Below are 12,383 nucleotides of genomic sequence, written 5' to 3' on the forward strand. Positions count from 1 at the left end.
AGGGACCCCACCGTCAAAGGCGCACACTCCCGGGGACTGGAGGCCGCATGCTCTGGGCTCCCGAGGAGGCCGGGATCGGGCCATTTGGGTCCGGAGGGGAAGGGAACTCCCTGACCCCTGACCCCAGTGCCCCTTCGGGTCCCCGCTCTTACAGCCCCGCGGGCTGGCCTTACCTGCTCAAAGGTCGTGGAGGTCGCGAGCACGCGGTGCTCAGCCAGCCCCTTCCGGTGACCGCAGCCCCCCTCACAGGCCCCGGGGGGTCAAGCGTCGTGCCTAAGCTGGCCCGCCTGGACCCAGGCTCGTGGCAGTCGTTCTCACGGCCTGCTGAGGGCCTGTAGCTTGCCCTGAGCTGTAGCCACTTTCTCTAAGGAGTTACTTAATGGACCTCTTTCTACTTTGAACACCGAACATAAGAACACACCACTGTCAAAGTCCGAGAAGAACCCAGACTTGCCATGCAGGGAAGTTGTGCCCTAGCACTAGTCAAAACAGAAAGCCAATTCAATAATTTCCCTCAAGACAGCTGGTTATGCGACCATTCTTTCCAAATTAATGTATAAATTTAACATATATTAAATGTAAATGTATACTGAATATAATGTATAAAATAATGTAATTCTAACAAGACTTGACAAAATTCTAAGTTCACCAGCAAGAATAAATAACCAAAAACAGCTACCATTTCTCACAAATGAAGGTGGACTTGCTGTAATAGATTCTTAAATTATAAAGCTATTGCTTCAACCCAGTGGGGTACAAACCAAGAAAAAAAGCGCCTTAGAAACAGATCCTAGAAATGTTAAGAACATAATAAGTGAAAAGAAAAATATCAAGAATTTGTAAGGAAGAAAAGGCATATTCCATGAATAGAGTTTAATAGAGAACTTAACTATCTGAAGAAACTACTGAGGGCACCTGGGTGGCCCAGGCAGTTAAGTGTCTGCCTTTGGCTCAGATCATGATCCCAGCGTCCTGGGATTGAGCCCCATGTCCGCTCCTTGGTCAGGGGGAGTCTGCTTCACCCTCTCCCTCTATTCCTCCCCATCACTGGAGTGCTCTTTCCCTCTCCCATCTCAAATAAATAGATAAATAAAATCCTTTAAAAAAAAAAAAAAAAGAAGAAGAAGAAATTGCTAAAAAAAAAAAGTCAATGTTCCAATCACCAAAGACATGCAAATTAAAACTACAAGATGACTGAGGGGTTGGAGGGATGACCCGTGTTTTGTTTTGCTCTCTACCAAATCAGGAATTGGTTTCCAATGATAACCTTCAAACCCCAGGCAGGGGTCTGGTGGGTAATCACTGTCCTGTATGATTGGAAGTATACAAATTGCCTCAAAATTTCTGAACGTGAATTTGAGAGTACAAGTTAAGAATAAAAATCTTTTACAATGATCAGTACCTCCTGGAGTAGTAATAATCCATCTTCTGGATTCTGTTTTAAAGAAATTAAACACATTTGAAGACAATATGCTTGATGATCTCTTCTTTGTAACCAGACCATAAGCTTGGGCCCCCAGTGCCCAGAGCACTCAGTAGTCACTTGTTTCATTTGCATTTGAAAATTATTGTACAATCATATTTTTTTCATATTTTTTCAAGTGTCATTTATAATTATGAAAAAAACTCATCACGGGATAAATGTCTGACAATAAGGAATTGGTTAAACAGCTCACCATGGTTAAACAGCTCACCACGTGATAAAATGTTAAGCAGCCACTACAAGCGGTGTTTACAAAGATGTTTTATGACCTAGAAATGTGGAAATTATATTAAGAGAAAAAACTGTGCAAGTATATACAAAATACAAAATATTGATTCATGGAGAAGCAAAGGAGGAAAATACACCAAATTATTATTATTATTATTTTAAAGATTTTATTTATTTTATTTGACAGAGAGAGAGAGAGATCACAAGTAGGCAGAGAGGCAGGCAGAGACAGAGGGGGAAGCAGGCTCCCCGCTGAGCAGAGAGCCCAATGCGGGGCTCTATCCCATACACTGAGATCATGACCCGAGCCAAAGGCAGCGGCCTAATCCACTGAGCCACTCAGGCACCCCAAATACACCAAATTATTTACAGAGGTTCTCTCTAGGTGTTGTGATTTTTTTTTGTACACATGTGTAGTTTAGTATTTTATTACAAAAGTAACATTTCTTCTAGGAATAATTCTAGCCAAAATACATTTTTTTCAAGCTTCTAATTCTCCTTCCTCCCCACTCCCATCTGTCCTCTGAAGTAACATTAATGGTTTGACATGTACCTTCACTCCTTTCTCTGACATCAACATGTACCTGTTCACATGTTACAAAAAAGACCTTACTTTATGGAAGTATAAAATAATATACTATATAAATTCTAAGTCACTTTAGAACTTACAAGACATTTGCTCTTTGTCCCTGAGAAGCTATCACAGGTGTCTTTCTAGTTCGTATCACATAAATTCACTTTTTTTTTTAAGATTTTATTTATTTAAAAAAAAAGATTTTATTTATTTATTTGACAGAGAGACACAGCAAGAGAAGGAACACAAGCAGGGGTGTGGGAGAGGGAGAACAGGCTTTCTGCAGAGCAGGGAGCCTGATGTGGGGCTCGAACCCAGGACCCTGGGATCATAACCTGAGCCAAAGGCAGATACTTAACCGACTGGGCCACCCAGGTGCCCCTAAATTCACTTTTTAATAGCTGACAGATTCCAGAGTATGAGGGTTTTGTAAACACTTGCCTTAATCATAGCTATTCAGGATACTTACAGTTTGATGCTTTAAAAAGACAATTTTTTAAAGTCATTGAATATATAGTTTTACGTTCTCCTGCCTTTACTTGGGCAGAATAGTTTACTAGAAATAGAATCTACGGGTTATGGGGCGCCTGGGTGGCTCAGTGGGTTAAGCCACTGCCTTCGGCTCAGGTCATGATCTCAGAGTCCTGGGATCGAGCCCCGCATCGGGCTCTCTGCTCAGCAGGGAGCCTGCTTCCTCCTCTCTCTCTGCCTGCCTCTCTGCCTGCTTGTGATGTCCGTCTGTCAAATAAATAAATAAAATCTAAAAAAAAAAAAAAAAAAAAAAAGAATCTACGGGTTAAATGATATGTGGGCATTTTCAATTTGCATAGGTCCTGCCGAGTATTCTCCCCCAAATCGTGTACCAATTCATATCCTGCCTGCTAAGGTTTTGTTATTCCTGCGTCTTTAACTCCCTGACATTCCAAGTTTTTCATACTTAGTACATATTCCCTTTAAAATTAGGAAGAGGGTCACCTGGCTGGCTCAGTGGGTAGAACATGGGACTCTTGATCTCAGGGTGTTTGAGCCCCACGTTGGGTGTAGAGATTACTTAAAAATAAAATCTCTAAACAAACAAAATCAGAAAGAAAAAAAAGGTTGGGGGGGATTTCTAAAACATATTGAGCGAGACCCCCACCATCTCTGTCCTGAGCAGGCTTGCATGGTCTCTCCCCACCTCCAGTGCTCACTCTCAAGCCCATTTCCTGCCAAGCACTTTACAAAATCCAAGCATGCTTCTAGTGCAATAGTTCAAAAACACTTAAACTTTGTAACTTGGGGGAAAGTTTTTGATATATTTAGTAAAAATAGCAGATTTCAAGATTTTGTTCACACTGATAGCAACCCTGTAAAACTCTATTTGGATGGAAGGTAATAAGGAAATATAAAAACCACACAGGAGCAGGGATAGGGGAGCCATTGAGAACTAGGTGTATTCTGGACTGCAGCTCCCTCTGTGTGTCTAGCACCAGAGCTAACCTCTCTGATCATCTTCCCTCATCAGTCATTTGAGAATCATAACAGCACCTGCCCATGGGGCTCCTTGCAGGACTGATGAAGATGAAACTGGCAGAGTACACGGAATCAGACTCTGGCAAGCTCTAGCTAAAGCAGCTGTGATTGTTATGTCATGTAGTACGAATCAAGTAAGGACAGTAAAGCTGATTTGCCACTTTTACCATCATCTTTTCTCAATTAAAACAACAACAGGGACGCCTGGCTGGATTCAGTCAGTTAAGCAGCTGCCTTTGGCTCAGGTCATGATCCCAAGGTCCTGAGATCAAGCCCCGTATTGGGCTCCTCGTTAAGCAGGGAGCCTGCTTCCCCTCTGCCTGCCCCTCCCCGTGCTTGGTGCTTTGGTGCTCGCTCACACACTCTCTCTCTGTGTCAAATAAATAAATAGATCATCTTTTTAAAAATAAATAAATAAGCAGGGACGCCTGGCTGGCTCAGTCGTTAAGCGTCTGCCTTGGGCTCTGGTCATGATCCCTGAGTACTAGGATCAAGTCACACTTCTGGCTCCCTGCTCAGCAGGGTGCCTGCTTCTCCCTCTCCCATTCCCCCAGCTTATGTTCCCTCTCTTTCTGCATCTCTCTCCGTCAAATAAATAAAAATCTTTATAAATAAATAAATAAATAAGAAAAAATAAAAAACAACAACAAAAGGAAAACAAATGATACAAAATATCCCCAAAGGGTAAATCACAGCTTCTTAAATGACAGGCAGATTTAACAAATATAAAAAATACAGGCTGCCTATTAAATTTGAATAGCTGAACAACCAGTAATATTTCAGTGTATCTCCCATGTAAAATCACATCTCACCTCCCCCCACCCCAAGCTCAAGCCACAAGGGCAAACTCTCTACTCCTGTACATGCCAAGAGTTTTCCTCCCACCTCTGGGCATCAGTGCCCAGGTCTCCTCCTGTCTGCATCACCCCCCCTCCTTCTCCCCACCTCTGCCTGGCCAACTCCTACTCAGCTCAGACATCATCTCCCCTGATCCCAGGCTACTCACCCTGATACAGTCCTGATGCCCCCGATGGGCAGTTGCTATGACAACAAGAAGACTTTGTCTTGTTCATTCTTGTAGACCTAGTACCCACCTCATGCCTGCCACCGAATAGGTGGTCAACTAAAAGGTCAAATGAATGAATGAATGAATTTCCTCCCAACCCCCAGCCTGTTCTCTCCCACCACAGAGCATCCCATCTGCTGCTTCCCAAGTCACGTGGGTTTCATTCACTCCCTGTCACAAAGGGTGTAATGTGAGTGGTCCACACAGGAGTCAGAGTGCACTATAGAAGCCTGGTGTTCAGGTCACTCAACAGGGAAGCAGAATCGCTCTTGCGACAACAGCCTCACCCAATTCCTAGTTGCTGTTATTGGCTCCCAACATCCTGTCCTTACTCTACATGCGAGCAAAGCACTGTACACACATGGGCATGTTATTCCTTACCACCACCTATGAGAAGGATGGCACTACAATCCCATTTTATAGATGAGAAAACTGAGGCTCAAAGAGGGTAAGGTCACTTGCTCAAGGTCACACAGCGAAGCTCAAACCCAAGCCCCTCTGATAGGCAAGAGCTTGGTCCTGCCTCTTTTTTTTTTTTTAAATTTTATTTATTTGACAGAGAGAAATCACAAGTAGGCAGAGAGGCTGGCAGAGAGAGAGAGAGAGAGAGGGGAGGAAACAGGCTCCCCGTGGAGCAGAGAGCCCAACGTGGGGCTCGATCCCAGGACTCTGGGATCATGACCTGAGCCAAAGGCAGAGGCTTTAACCCACTGAGCCACCCAGGCGCCCCTTGGTCCTGCCTCTTAAAACAATACTCCGCCTGGGTGACTTGGTCAGTTAAGCATCTGCCTTCAGCTCAGGGCATAATTCCAGGGTTCTGGGATGGAGTCCCGCTTCTGGCTCCCTGCTCAGCAGAGGGGTCTTCTCCTCCCTCTGTCTCTGCACCTCTCCCCTATTTGTGCTCACTCTCTCTCTCTCTCAGATATTTAAATAAAATATTTAAAACAAAAATAGTACTCCACCTGAAGAGAAGTCCCACAGGGCGTCTGGGTGGTACAATGGGTTGGGTTGGTTCAGGTCATGATCTCGGGGTCCTGGGACTGAGCCCCACTCAGGCTCCCTGCTCAACAGGGAAACTGCTTGTCCCTTTCCCCTGGCCTGCTCATGTTCTCTCTTGTTATCTCCCTCTCTCAAATAAATAAATACAATCTTTTTTTAAAAAAGACGACTCTTGGTTTCAGCTGGGATGATAATCTCAGGGTCTTGAGATCCAAACCTACAGCAGGCTCCTCTCAGTGTGGAGTCAGCTTGGATTTCATCTTTTTAAAAAGATTTTATTTATTTGATAGAGAGAAAGAGAGAGAAGCAGGCTCCCTGTTGATCATGGAGCCCCACACAGGGCTCAATGGATAGCACCCTGGGATCATGACCTGAGCTGAAGGCAATCACTTAATACACTGAGCCACCTAGGCATCCCAAGTGGCAAACTTTTGATTTCAGCTCAGGCCATGATGGTGGGGAGGAACATGAGGGGGCAGGTCATGGGATCCAGCCCCTCCCCACTGGGCTCGGTGCTCTGCATGGAGTCTGCTTGAGAGTCTCTCTCTCCCTCTCCCTTTGTCCCTCCCCCTGCTTGCAGGCACATACACTTTCTCAAATAAGTAAAATCTTTTTTAAAATCAATCTATCGACCAATCCTTTTTTTGTTGTTGTTAAAGATTTTTTATTTATTTATTTGACAGAGAGACATAGCAAGAGAAGGAACACAAGCAGAGGGAGTGGGAGAGGGAGAAGCAGACTTCCTGCTAAGTAGGGAGCCCAAGGCAGGGCTAGATTCCAGGACCCTGGGATCACAATGAGGCAAAGGCAAACGCTCGATGACTGAGCCACCCAGGCGCCCCTCAACCAGTCCTTTTTTTAAAAAATTAAGTCCCCTTGGGGCGCCTGGGTGGCTCAGTGGGTTAAGCCTCTGCCTTCGGCTCAGGTCATGATCCCAGGGTCCTGGGATTGAGCCCAGCATCAGGCTCTCTGCTCAGCGGGGAGCCTGCTTCCTCCTCTCTCTCTGCCTGCCTCTCTGCCTACTTATGAGCTCTGTCTGTCAAATAAATAAACAAAATCTTTAAAAAAAAAAATTAAGGCCCCCAACATGATATTCCCTAGAGCAAAGGCCATGCCGTGCTGGGCGGAGGCTTCCTCACTACCCATCTCCCCTCATTTTGCCATCTCACAGACCCAGGCAGAACCAAAAAAAAAATCACCCTGAGCCCAAGAGAGTCCATACATTCCACTGTCATTCAACCGACAGTTGCTGACATCATTGACAACAGTGAGATGGGTACCACGCTAGTGCACAGTGGTGGTCCCTGGCCCTGGAAGACCATGGACAAGGGAGGAGATGAGAAAATACCCAGGGAAGGCTTGGATCTGGGCAAGGAGATGAGCAGTCGGCTTTCCAACGTCTAAGAGGGAAACTGAGTGCCCTGGTTTGTGAGGCCAAAGAAGGGGGTTTGCCTATGCTATTCCCTCTGCCTGGCAAGCCGTGTTTCAGAGCTAGCTCCAATGTTGCTCCCAGTGCGACTTCCTCTGATTGCCCTTTCTTTCTTTCTTTGAAGATTTTATTTATTTACTTACCTGACAGAGAGATAGAGAGCACAAGTAGGCAGAGCAGAAGGCGGAGGGAGAGGGAGAAGCAGGCTCTCTGCTGAGTGGGGAGCCTCACGTGGGGCTTGATCCCAGGACCCCAGGATCATTACTTGAGATGAAGGCAGCCACCTTAACCAACTGAGCCACACAGGCACCCCTCTTTCTTTCTTTCTTAAAGATTTTATTTTTGGGACATCTGGGTGACCCAGTCGGTTAAGCATCTGACTTCAGCTCAGGTTGTGATCTTGGGGTCCTGGGATGTCCAGCTTCTACCGAACAGGGAGTCTGCTTCTCCCTCTCCCTCTACCCCTCCCTCCACTCATGCTCTTTCTCTCTCAAATAAATAAATAATATTTTTAAAAAGATTTTATTTATTTGACAGAAAGACACAGCAAGAGAGGGAGCACAAGGAGGGGGAGTGGGAGAGGCAGAAAAAGGATCCTTGTGGAGCAGGGAGCCAGATGAGGGGTTGGATCCCAGGACCCTGGGATCATGACCTGAGGCGAAGGCGACGCCCAATGACTGAGCCACCCAGGTGCCCCAATAAATAATATTTTTAAAGATTTTATTTATATAGTGGCGCTTGGGTGGCTCAGTGGGTTAAGCCTCTGCCATCAGCCCAGGTCATAATCTTGGGGTCCTGGTATTGAGTCCTATATCAGGCTCTCTGCTCTCAGCAGGGAGCCTGCTTCCCCCTCTCTCTCTGGCTGTTTTTCTGCCTCCTTGTGCGCGCTCTCTCTCTCTCTGTGTCAAATAAATAAATAAAATCTTTTAAAAAAAGATTTTATTTATATATTTGAGAGAGGGAGGGAGAGAGAGAGAGAAAGCAGGAGGAGGGGCAGAGAGAGAGGAAGAGAGAGAATCCACAGCAGACTGGGGCTCGATCTCATGAGCCCGAGATTAGACCTGAACTGAAATCAAGAGTGGGGTGCCCATGCTACTGTGCCACCCAGGTGCCCCAAAGATTTTATTTTTAACTAATCTCCACACCCAACATGGGGCTCAAACTTACAACCCCAAGGTCAAGAGTCATATGCTTCACCAACTGAGCCAGCCAGGTTCTCCTGATTGCTCTCCAACAGCTGCTCTACACTCTCCACCCTCGCTCCCTGTCTCCTTCCCAGGTCTTGCACCATCTGTGAAGACCTTGTTGAAGACATGCTTCTTCACTCACCTCTCTCTCCCTCACCAGAAGGGGTACCCTGCACAAGTCACCATCAGCCACTCTTCACTGCTGAGGAAAGTGCCTAGGCCGGGGCAGGCACCTACACAGTCAATACTACTCAGTGCACTCATGAATTAATGAGTGAGGTCCAAAGGCCATACGAGAGTGAGAGGCGAGCGAGGCGAGGTGAGGCCAGGCAGGGGAGCAGCACCAACAAACCCCTGAAGGGAGAAAGGGCTCTCTGAAACACCCAGAAGAGTGCCAAGCACACGGGACCATGGGATGTGATGAGAACCAAAAGACAGGGAGTGCTGTGAACCCAAGCCAGCGGCAGGCTTCTCGAACATACTTGCACTGGAAGCGTGTGGGGTGACCGGACCCCTAGCAACCTGGGGAAGCCGCAGGGAGGCAAGACAGCCCTGGAACCCAGCTGAAGGACGTGACACTGTCACCCGGCACACTCACCAAGAAGGGGAAGAAGTTTACATTGGCCAAGACCTTATGCTAAGTGGAAGAGCAAGATGTAGAACGGGATGCATGATGTAATCAGACCAATGGTTTTTAAACATTATAGGTGTTTCCATTTCTGTTTATAAATCCCTAAAGAATCAGGCACCTGGATGACTCAGACGGTTGAGCAGCCAGCTCTTGAGTTCAGCTCTGGTCATGATCTCAGGGTCCTGGGATCAGGCTCCATCCTCAGTGGGGAATCTTCTCCAAGATTCTCTCTCTCCCTTTGCCCTCCTCCTGGGCTCATACGCCCCTACATGCATGCACATTCTCTCTCTCTCTCTCTTTCTCTGTCCCTAAAAATAAATAAATCTTTTTAAAAAGGCAGGGGGCGCCTGGGTAGCTCGGTCGTAAATGCCTGCCTTTGGCTTGGGTCATGATCCCAGAGTCCTGGCATTGAGACCCGCCTCTGGTTCCTGGCTCAGCGGGACGCCTGCTTCTCCCTCTTCCACTCCCTCTGCTTGTGTTCCCTCTCTCCCCGCCTCTCTCTCTCTGTCAAATAAATAAATAAAATCTTAAAAAAAAAAAAATTTTTTTTAAGGGCGCCTGGGTGGCTCAGTGGGTTAAAAACTCTGTCTTCGGCTCAGGTCATGATCTCAGGGTCCTGGAATCGAGCCCCGCATCGGGCTCTCTGCTCAGCGGGGAGTGCCTCCCTTCCTCTCTCTGCCTGACTCTCTGCCTACTTGTGATCTCTCTCTGTCAAATAAATAAATAAAATCTTTTTAAAAAAATCTTGGAAAAAAGAAATCCCTCCAGGACAGGAGTCTCAGGGGAGGAAGGGAAATGGGGGAGGGGTGAAGAGGGAGCCTTCTCATTTAATTCCACATTTAATCCTCTGTAGCATTGGCATTCCTCTATGTATTTGTTTTTGTTGTTTTTTGTTGTTGTTGTTGTTAAACCATTATGAAATAAAAAGAAAAATTTCAGTGAGACCTCCCTTTCTTGGAAAGCTTTTTCTGTGTCCTACTTGGTTGCAAGCCCACTTGGGCCCTTCTGATGACTCACGTGAAGCCCTTTGGCTTCTCGGATGCTTCCACCATTAGACTGGCGGGTCTGTTCTGGGGTCTTTCCGCATGTGCCAGAGTGGCGGCTGGCCCCACAGAACAAATGGATGAAGGAGGCCCAGCCATGGCTCCATGATGAGCAAGATGGAAATGAACGTCAGTGGGCCTGTGCTTCTGGGGGAACCCTGAAGAAAAGCGATGGGACCTGAATCCAAATCCTAGCTGTGACAGTGACCACCCGCTGCCTGAGTACAGACTGCTATTGGCCTTAGTTTCCCTACCTGTAAAATGGAGCTGATAGCTCCATCTGCCCCCATTGGCTTGGATAGGGCAGGTAGAAGCCCAGCAGAGTCTCAGCAGATGGGGGTGGTGAGGGAGCAGACAGAGAAAGGACCCCAGGGCAAAGGTGGGGATAAGGTGAGGCAAGGTTCTATTTCCTTAGTGAGGTTCCTCTCCAATAGCTGAGGGGGGCAGGAGCTGAGAGGCTGGTCTCCTCCTGAATCTCAGCAGGAAACAGGGGCCTGGAGCACTGGGAACTGCCTGGGGGCTCTGCTTGAGTAGCAGGAGGGGTCGGTGTACACCAAGGCTTCACTGTGGGGAGGGCTTGGAATTTCCAGATTCCAACCTTGCAGTTTTCTTTTGGGGAGCCCTCCCTCAGCACCACTGTAGCAGTGGGGGAGGGGACCAGCTCCCTCACTGCCAGTACAAGGAAGCCCCTGGGCTGGGACAGCAGCCTCTGGTCACAGTCACGAGGGAGGCTGGGCCCAGGGACTCTTATCTGGCCTGACCTTGTGGAGACTGACCACTCCCTCCTTCTAGAAAATGTGGCCCCCTGCCCTCTCGGAAGCCTCTTTCTCCTTAAATCCCCATGGTTCTGTGTGGGGCCTCAGTGCCCAATTCTACCCCTTGGCCCTCCCCCCTGGGGTGCTTTGCTGGCCTCAGCTCTCAACCACCTTCCCTATGCTTCCTCCTGGAGACCCTTGGGCATTTCTTGCTCAGCAGGTCTGTGCCTGTCCCCTCCCTCCCCGAAGCACCAGGTTGCCCAAGCCTTAACTACTGGCCACTCCCCAGCACCTCCTGCCCTCCCCACCCCCAGCTCTACCAATTTGAATTCCTGACTATCCCACCCTTTACTCACCTCCCCAGACCCAGGCCCCTGCCCCCAGGCTGGGGGGAGGAATCCTTCAGATAAGGGCAAGGGGCAAAGGGACACACCTGGGTTCAGACCCTGGCTCTGTAACCAACTGAATGACCTTGACGCATGACCTCTTCTCTCTGAGCCTGAGTTTCCCCATCTGTAAAAAGGAGAAATAATTACACCATCTGGTTAGGGTTGCTGTGAGCAGCACAGCAAGACGTGAGCTAAGGCACGTGGCGAGGGCTCATAAAGGTCAGTTCATATTGGGAAGCGCCCATGGATCGCCCCAGGCCAACACTTTCTTGAGCCGGTCTTGGTTACAGGCCAGTCAGTGCCCCTGTCCTAAATTTAGGAATACACTGGCCCACAGACCCTGATGCCACTCCTCACTGGGTTCAGATGCGGGTGTGGAGGGCACAACACGTGGTTAGACCCAGTCTGATGGGAGAGTCAGTGAAATGAATGGGTAATTTACTCATTTACAGGGATATGCCTGGGGGCTGTTCAGGCACCTGGGAGGGGCAGCTAAATCCAGGGAGGGTGGGGCTGGATGGAGAAGCTGCCCTCAAGTCGGGATAGAGGGCACTTTTGAAGGACGCTGGCCAAAGGGGCAGAGTAGCGCTCCCCACCCCCCACCACCAGGAAGGCTGATTCTAGGGAAAAGGAAGTTGAGACTGAGAATGAAAAAATCGCCTGAAGTTTCCTGGGCGATCCAGGATTTGGATTCAGCCCCCATCCCCACTCTCAGGGTGAGCAAGAGGGGCCAAGCCCCGGAGAGGGCACTCTCTAGCCAAGAGGTGTGGCCAGTGCAGCCCCCCAAGCTAAGGTCAATGTCCTAGTGGTCCAGCTAGGCGGGCATAGCCTGCCAGGTGGTCATTTACTAGAGGACTGAAGGGAGTTTACCTGCGGGTTGAGGGCACAATGAGGCACGAAAGCCTATAGCCAGGCATCAGACACCCAGGCTTTGGAGGGGGGGGACCTGAAAATACTGAGCACTGCAGACCAGAAGAGACCCACTGCAGACCCTCCCCACCTCCTGGTGTCCACAGTGCCACCAGGGCCCCAGAAACCCTCTGTGCCCAGGTTCCTGGAGGCAGCTCCACCTGGTTTCATAAGACCA

Source organism: Neovison vison, chromosome 3 (assembly GCF_020171115.1).
Source record: "Neovison vison isolate M4711 chromosome 3, ASM_NN_V1, whole genome shotgun sequence".
Taxonomy (NCBI): domain Eukaryota; kingdom Metazoa; phylum Chordata; class Mammalia; order Carnivora; family Mustelidae; genus Neogale; species Neogale vison.